The following is a 6,735-nucleotide window of genomic DNA, read 5'->3' as shown; positions in this document are numbered from 1 at the left end:
AAATCTTAAAAAAAAAATAAAAAGAAAACATATCTTCTGTAATTATATCTCAATTACAAATAAGGAAAATGGGGGGGTAGTTTAAATGTAAAGGACTCTCACTAGGATGAGTATATGCCTTAGAGCACTGGCGGTATAGTTGTTTCTTTCCTCTGTGCCTCTTCACCCCCAAATGTGTTTTGTCTCATTTTGGCAGTCGTTCAGACCATATAAGGCCTAAGAAGTACCTATTAGGACTTGGTTTGTCCTAAATGGTATTACAAGGGGAATCGAGTAGCAAAGTGATGTGACCACCTTGAACTTCTATTTCTGAGAATGTCAGTCTAGTTTCTAGCGAACTCCCTGTAAGAACTAGAGACGCTGGCAAGTAAACACACATGCACTCATGCATGCACGCCCCTCCATGTTGGGTCATCCTCTACAGCTTTCCTGCTCTCGGGAGCATAGCCCTTCAAATCCTTGCTGCTTTAGTAATTCCTTCATGCCTTTAAACTGATCTTATTTATTGATCTATAGAAACAAATGTACTAGGACATATATACTAAGGTGGGATTTGAAGAGCCACGATCTCAGAGAGAAGGGAAGTTGTGGCTGAAGAACTGGGCCCATCGAGGAATGAGAACCTGGGTAGATACACCAGACATGTAGTTGGAACCCCTGGGAAACGATACCCTCAGAGCAAAGGAGAACCAGAAATTGACCAACCTTCATAAAATGTAAGAATGGCTTTGAATCAACTGAATCTCTGACTGAGTTAAGGTCATCTTCCTGCTAACCTAAGGGCCTACCAGCAGTAAGTCTTCTCTCAGAGAGAGATGTCATTATTTAGAGCCAGGGGTTGGTAACAATATTTTAGGTTTGTGGGCCATAAGGTCTCTATTGCAATTGTTCAACTCTGCTACTGTAGCACAAAGCAACCACAGACAGTACATATATGAATGAGGGTGGCTGGATACCCACAAAACTACGGCCACTTAGCTTTGAATTTTATATTTCATGTGTTGCTGCATATTCTTCTTTTAATTATTTTTCAAACATTTAAAAATATGGCAAACCTTCTTAGCTCAAAGGCCAGGCAAAACTAGATGACAGGGAATTTTAGGCCCACGGGGCACAGTTTATAGACCCCTGAGCCAGAGCCCCAGACATTCCTTACAGTTTGTCATATTCATTGTTCAGAATTCTATAAAATTTATTAGAAATAGCAGTATGTAAGACCTCATGATTGAAAAAAATTTTTAAAAAGATTTAAAAAAAGACACAATAGAAACATATCTACAGATGATCTGCATGTTGGAATTTTCAGACTTTAAAATAACTGATTTGCATATTGAGTAACTTAGATGACAAAAATTATTAAAGTAATGAAAACTACAAAAAAGTATCAAGTAGAAATTCTAGAATTTAAGAACACAATAACTGAAATTAAAAAACCCAGTAGACGGTGGTGGGTGGGCTTAACAGACACAGCTGATGAGGATTAATAAAAATGGAAAAACTGAGGTACACATGAACATGACTTGCACAGGGAATGTTGAGAGCAGTATACAACAGAAATGTGTACAATATAGTTTGAAACCATGCGAAGTACTGCTATCTATATGTATATGGATGTACCTATATAGTGTAAGTATAAATTAGGAGATGAATAAATACCAAATTAAGAATAATTTCCTTTAGGGAGAGAGCAAAGAAGACTTTTAATTTAGCATGTTTGTTGGTTAAACACTCTATTTTACCTTTGTGAGTATGGGATAGGAACTTAGTATCTCCAACTTGGAAGAAATTAAACCAGATTTTACAATTATAATACCCTGGATTCCTGGTACTTAAAAAAAAAAAACCTATGATAATGTATCCTATTAACACAAACATAAATGCACTTGTATATTTGTGAACAAGCAAAGGGTTCATATGTTAGAATAATTTATTTTCTATATTCAAATTTATAAAGACAAGCTTCGTTATTTTGAAATAAAAATTCAACAAATGTATCTGTAGTTGCAGCGACCTTTACTCTAGATGTCTTAAGAGTAAAATCATTACTAAGTTCTATGGTTTTGGATGCCTCAAAATATATATAGCATGTGATTTAATACATCATTTAAGAAGTGGCTGTTTTATTTCAGTCATGGGATTATACCCCTTTTACTCTGCTAATGCAAGGGTAGATGAAAAGTTTTGGAAATGTAGAACAGCCAAATTATGTTTTAAAATACTGTATATACTGTTCGTAGTTCTCCTAATGGGATAGAAGGAAGCCGTCCTAGAAAAAGTAGCAACAGTGGACAGGCTCAGAGTTGAATTGTCTCAGGTTTCCTTCATTTATAGTCCCTCTTTTTTTTTTTTTTTTAAAGATTTTATTTATTTGACAGAGAGAGAGATCACAAGTAGGCAGAGAGGCAGACAGAGAGAGCGAGAGGGAAGCAGGCTCCCCGCCAAGCAGAGAGCCCGACGTGGGACTCGATCCCAGAACCCCGAGACCACGACCCGAGCCGAAGACAGCAGCCCAAACCACTGAGCCACCCAGGCGCCCCTACAGTCCCTCTTTCTTACTTGCTTTATGATCCTAGTGAGGTCTCTTGCATTCTGTGATAATGCATCCTTTTGCTCTCTCATATGTATTTGCCATGGAAATAGTGGAGAGAGGTAGGTCAATAGCCAACCTGTCAGAAACTGATTATTACTGACAAATGGAAAACTGATGCTTCTCCCACCATTCAGTAAAAGTTATTTTTCAGTGTCTAAAAGGGCAGCGAATTATTAACAGAAAAGTCTAATTTTGTCACCCTTTCAGTGCTACAGGTGTCTCTAGGAGCAAGGATAGGAAGGGAAGAGAGAACTTAAAAAAAAAAAAGAAAAGATTTTGAGAGAGCAAGCAAGTGAACACGTGCAGGGGGAAAGGCAGAGGGAGAGAGAAAGGGAGAAGCAGCAGAGTCTCCACGGATCAGGGAGCCCGATGTGGGGCTCAATCCCAGGACTCTCAGATCCTGACTTGAGCTGAAGGCTGACTTTAATCGACTGAACCACCAGGCACCCCCCAAAAAGGAGAGAAATTTAATAAAAAGTATTACAATGGTAGGATCTGGTTAAAGTGTATCCACGTGGGGGGCACCTGGGTGGCTCCTGGGTGGCTCAGTGGGTTAAGCCTTTGCCTTTGGCTCAGGTCATGATCTCAGGGTCCTGGGATTAAGGCCCACATCTGGCTCTCTGCTCAGCAGGGAGCCTGCTTTCCACCTCTCTCTCTCTGCCTGCCTCTCTGCCTATTTGTGATCTGTCTGTCAAATAAATTTTTAAAAATCTAAAAAAAAAAAAAGTTGTAGTCACATGGGATAATAGTACTGTTTTGAAGATTACATCAGATAATTTATGCTAAATATTTAATACTATGCTTTATTGCTACTTTGTGGATCTGTATATTATGGTACCTGTTTATAGGCAGCTGGTATTTTGGGTTGCTGTTTGCATTCAATTAACAGGTAAAGAAGGGAGGTGCAACTTCCAGTTAAACATCTGGTGGCAAGAATGGCAGGTGGAATATTGCAGGTGGAAATGTAAAATGAAACTCTGAATACTGAATAATGAAATACCTAGGACCCTGACCTCAGTTGCCTCCAAGAACTCTGAACAGTCCAGCTCGTACCACAACAGATAAAGCCAGAAGCTTTCGTTCTACAAAGAGTGACCACTGGCAAAGAAGAGCTTTAGAACAGGATGTTAGGGGTGGGATAATAATGAAAATGTTTTGTGGTGTAATGAGGCCCACCTCTGTAAAGTCCTACTCATGCACACAGACCTCCCAATTATCTCCCTTGGTCTCTCAAATATGGATCTTGAGACAATTAAAGCAAGATTCTAATTTGAAAAATTATGACCAGACAGAAAAAAGGAACTTCAAGGAAAAAGTGCTAATGCAGGAAGCAAGGAAAATTTTTAAATGACCGAAAAACCTACATGACTATCTGTAGAATGATAACACAGCACATTCTCAAACAAGAACAAGGTGCTACTTTTTAAAAGCACCTTTTTTTGAAGCAACTAGAGGATGTATCCCATTAAAACAAAGGCAGGCAAAGAAAAATAAGTGGATTCCTCATATCCTTGATAACAAAACAAAAAGATGAAGGACTTGGGGGAAGAATGTCTTCTTATGAGTGACTTAGGGAATAAATGAGTAATAAATTATTCCAGTGATAAATTAACAAAAGATACAAAACAAACTGAGCAAATTACAACCAAGGCAATTACTCCTTTCAGAAAGATAAAAATATTCTCAAAGGAAATATAACCACAGTACACTACAGAACATGTTACTATGTACATTTTATATGAATTTAACAAAAATTATATAATTAAGTTGGGAATGCAATGGAATAGTTTTTTTGTTTGTTTGATAGAGACACAGCAAAGAGGGAACACAAGCAGGGGAAGTGGGAGAACAGGCTTCCCAATGAGCAGGGAGCCTGACGGCAGGGCTTGATCCCAGGACACTGGGATCATGACCTGAGTCCAAGAGAGACACTTAATGACTGAGCCACCCAGGCGCCCTATGGAATAAGAAGTCTTAGTATAGAACCTGGTTGGTGGGGAAACAGAAGAATAAAGGGGGGTGTATAAGAAAGTGAAATCTTCATCTTCCAGAGTAGGAAGTAACTAGGTAATTTTACTATTGAAAAAAGAATTAAAAAACTGGAAGTTAAACAGAGGGGGCAGTGAAGTCATTAATAATAGCTGGAGCCCAGCTGCCCAGGTTTTAAGAATTAGAACCTAATCCAAGCTCTTGTCACATACTTGACCTGTGATTGGGTAAGTTAACTTTCTGTTCCTGAGTTTCCTCCTCTTGTTCTGAGAATTCAATTTCATAATGTAGAAAGCAGAGAAAATTCTTGTCACCTAAGTGCTCAATAAATGCTGTAACTATATGCTTATTATTGGGAAATGTGGAAGTAACACAACAGCAAAGAAATAACTAAAAGTTGCTCTGGGGAGCAGGAATGAGCAGGAGGGAGAATGGGTCAGGGGTCTAACATTTTCCTTGCCTTGCAGCAGCACAGTCCAACAATTATAATGCAAGCCAGTTAGGTGATCGTTAATTGTCTTACATTTTAAAAAGAGGTGAAATTAACTTTAATACTGTTTTATTTGGTCCTATCATCCTATCATTTATATTAATAGTTAAAAACACTAGATAGTTTACATTCTTTTGTTTTGTACTAAGCACATCTCGGTTCAGACTGGCCCCATTTTCAGTGTTCAACAGTCACATGTAGCTAGTGGCTATCACACTAGACAGTGCAGACTACAGCACTATTTGATTTTGTTTGTTTGTTTTACTATTTGATAGTAATAAAACAATTCATGTCATCAATGGCTGATAAGTCACAGAAAGACAACCAGGTATGATATGCCCTCTGATGAAAGAACCTTACACAGTAGTCTACCTGCACCAAAAAAAAAATTTTTTTTTAATCTGAACTTGATCAAGCCTTTAGATTCAATGACTAATTTATAGAAAATACAGAAAAAGGAGTATGTTAAATGGTACCTCAAGAATACAATTAGCAAGATCCATATGGAGAGATTACTCTTAGTAGGTAATCAAGCCAAAAAGGGAAAATTAAGAAATAAGATACAGTAGGGTAGCGATAACAGAGTAGTTGGTACTAAGGAGTGCTGTGATGAGCACTGGGTGTGATATTTAACTGATGAATCACTGAACACTACATCAAGAACTAGTTATGTACTAAACAGTGGCTAACATTAAAAAAAAAGATGGGAGGAGGAATCCATGGATTTAAAAAGATTTAAAGGATTCCTCAATTGCAATAATTTATCCTTATTTAGATCTGACTAGATTTAACAATTATTTTGACTAATTTTTTTTGAAGATTTTATTTATTTGACAGACAGAGATCATAAGTAGGCAGAGATGCAGGCAGAGAGAGGGGGAAGCAGAGTCCCTGCTGAGCAAAGAGCCAGATGCAGGGCTCGATCCCAGGACCCCAAGACCATGACCTGAGCCGAAGGCAGAGGCTTAACCCACTAAGCCACCCAGGCGCCCCTATTTTGACTAATTGTTCAGGTATAACACTTAGTTTGTTAAAAGCCATTACCTTTATACATTGATGTATAAATACATTGATGAAATATGGTATCTTGGATTTGCTTCAAAAATAGTATGCATTTTTTTTAAAAGATTTTATTTATTTATTTAACAGACAGAGATCACAAGTAGGCAGAGAGGCAAGCGGAGAGAGAGAGAGAGGAGGAAGCAGGCCCCCTGCTGAGCAGAGAGCCCAATGTGGGGCTCGATCCCAGCACCCTGGGATCATGACCTGAGCCGAAGGCAGAGGCTTTAACCCACTGAGCCACCCAGGTGCCCCAAAAATAGTATGCATATTATATGAGAAATGGATGTGAGTTTAGATGAAATGAAATTGTCATAAACTGATCATTGTTGAAACTGGGTAACGACACATGGAGGTTCGTTACATTATTTTATTTACTCTTGTATCTGTTTTAAATTTTCTGTAACAAGAAGTTGAAAACAAAACTGCAAGTCACATGTATTAATTTTCAAAATAAAAATCTTGAAATAAAGGTGAGCTTAAGTGAAAAATTAGGGTCAAGTCAATGATTGTGATATATAATCAGTCTGCTCTTCCAACCCAAATCCACAACCTTAATTCTTTCAGACCTGAGGACAGCTTTTCTCATTTCTTATCCTGGCCTATA

The sequence above is a fragment of the Meles meles genome, chromosome 5, assembly GCF_922984935.1.
Source record: "Meles meles chromosome 5, mMelMel3.1 paternal haplotype, whole genome shotgun sequence".
NCBI lineage: Eukaryota > Metazoa > Chordata > Mammalia > Carnivora > Mustelidae > Meles > Meles meles.
This window is presented reverse-complemented; position numbering follows the sequence as displayed.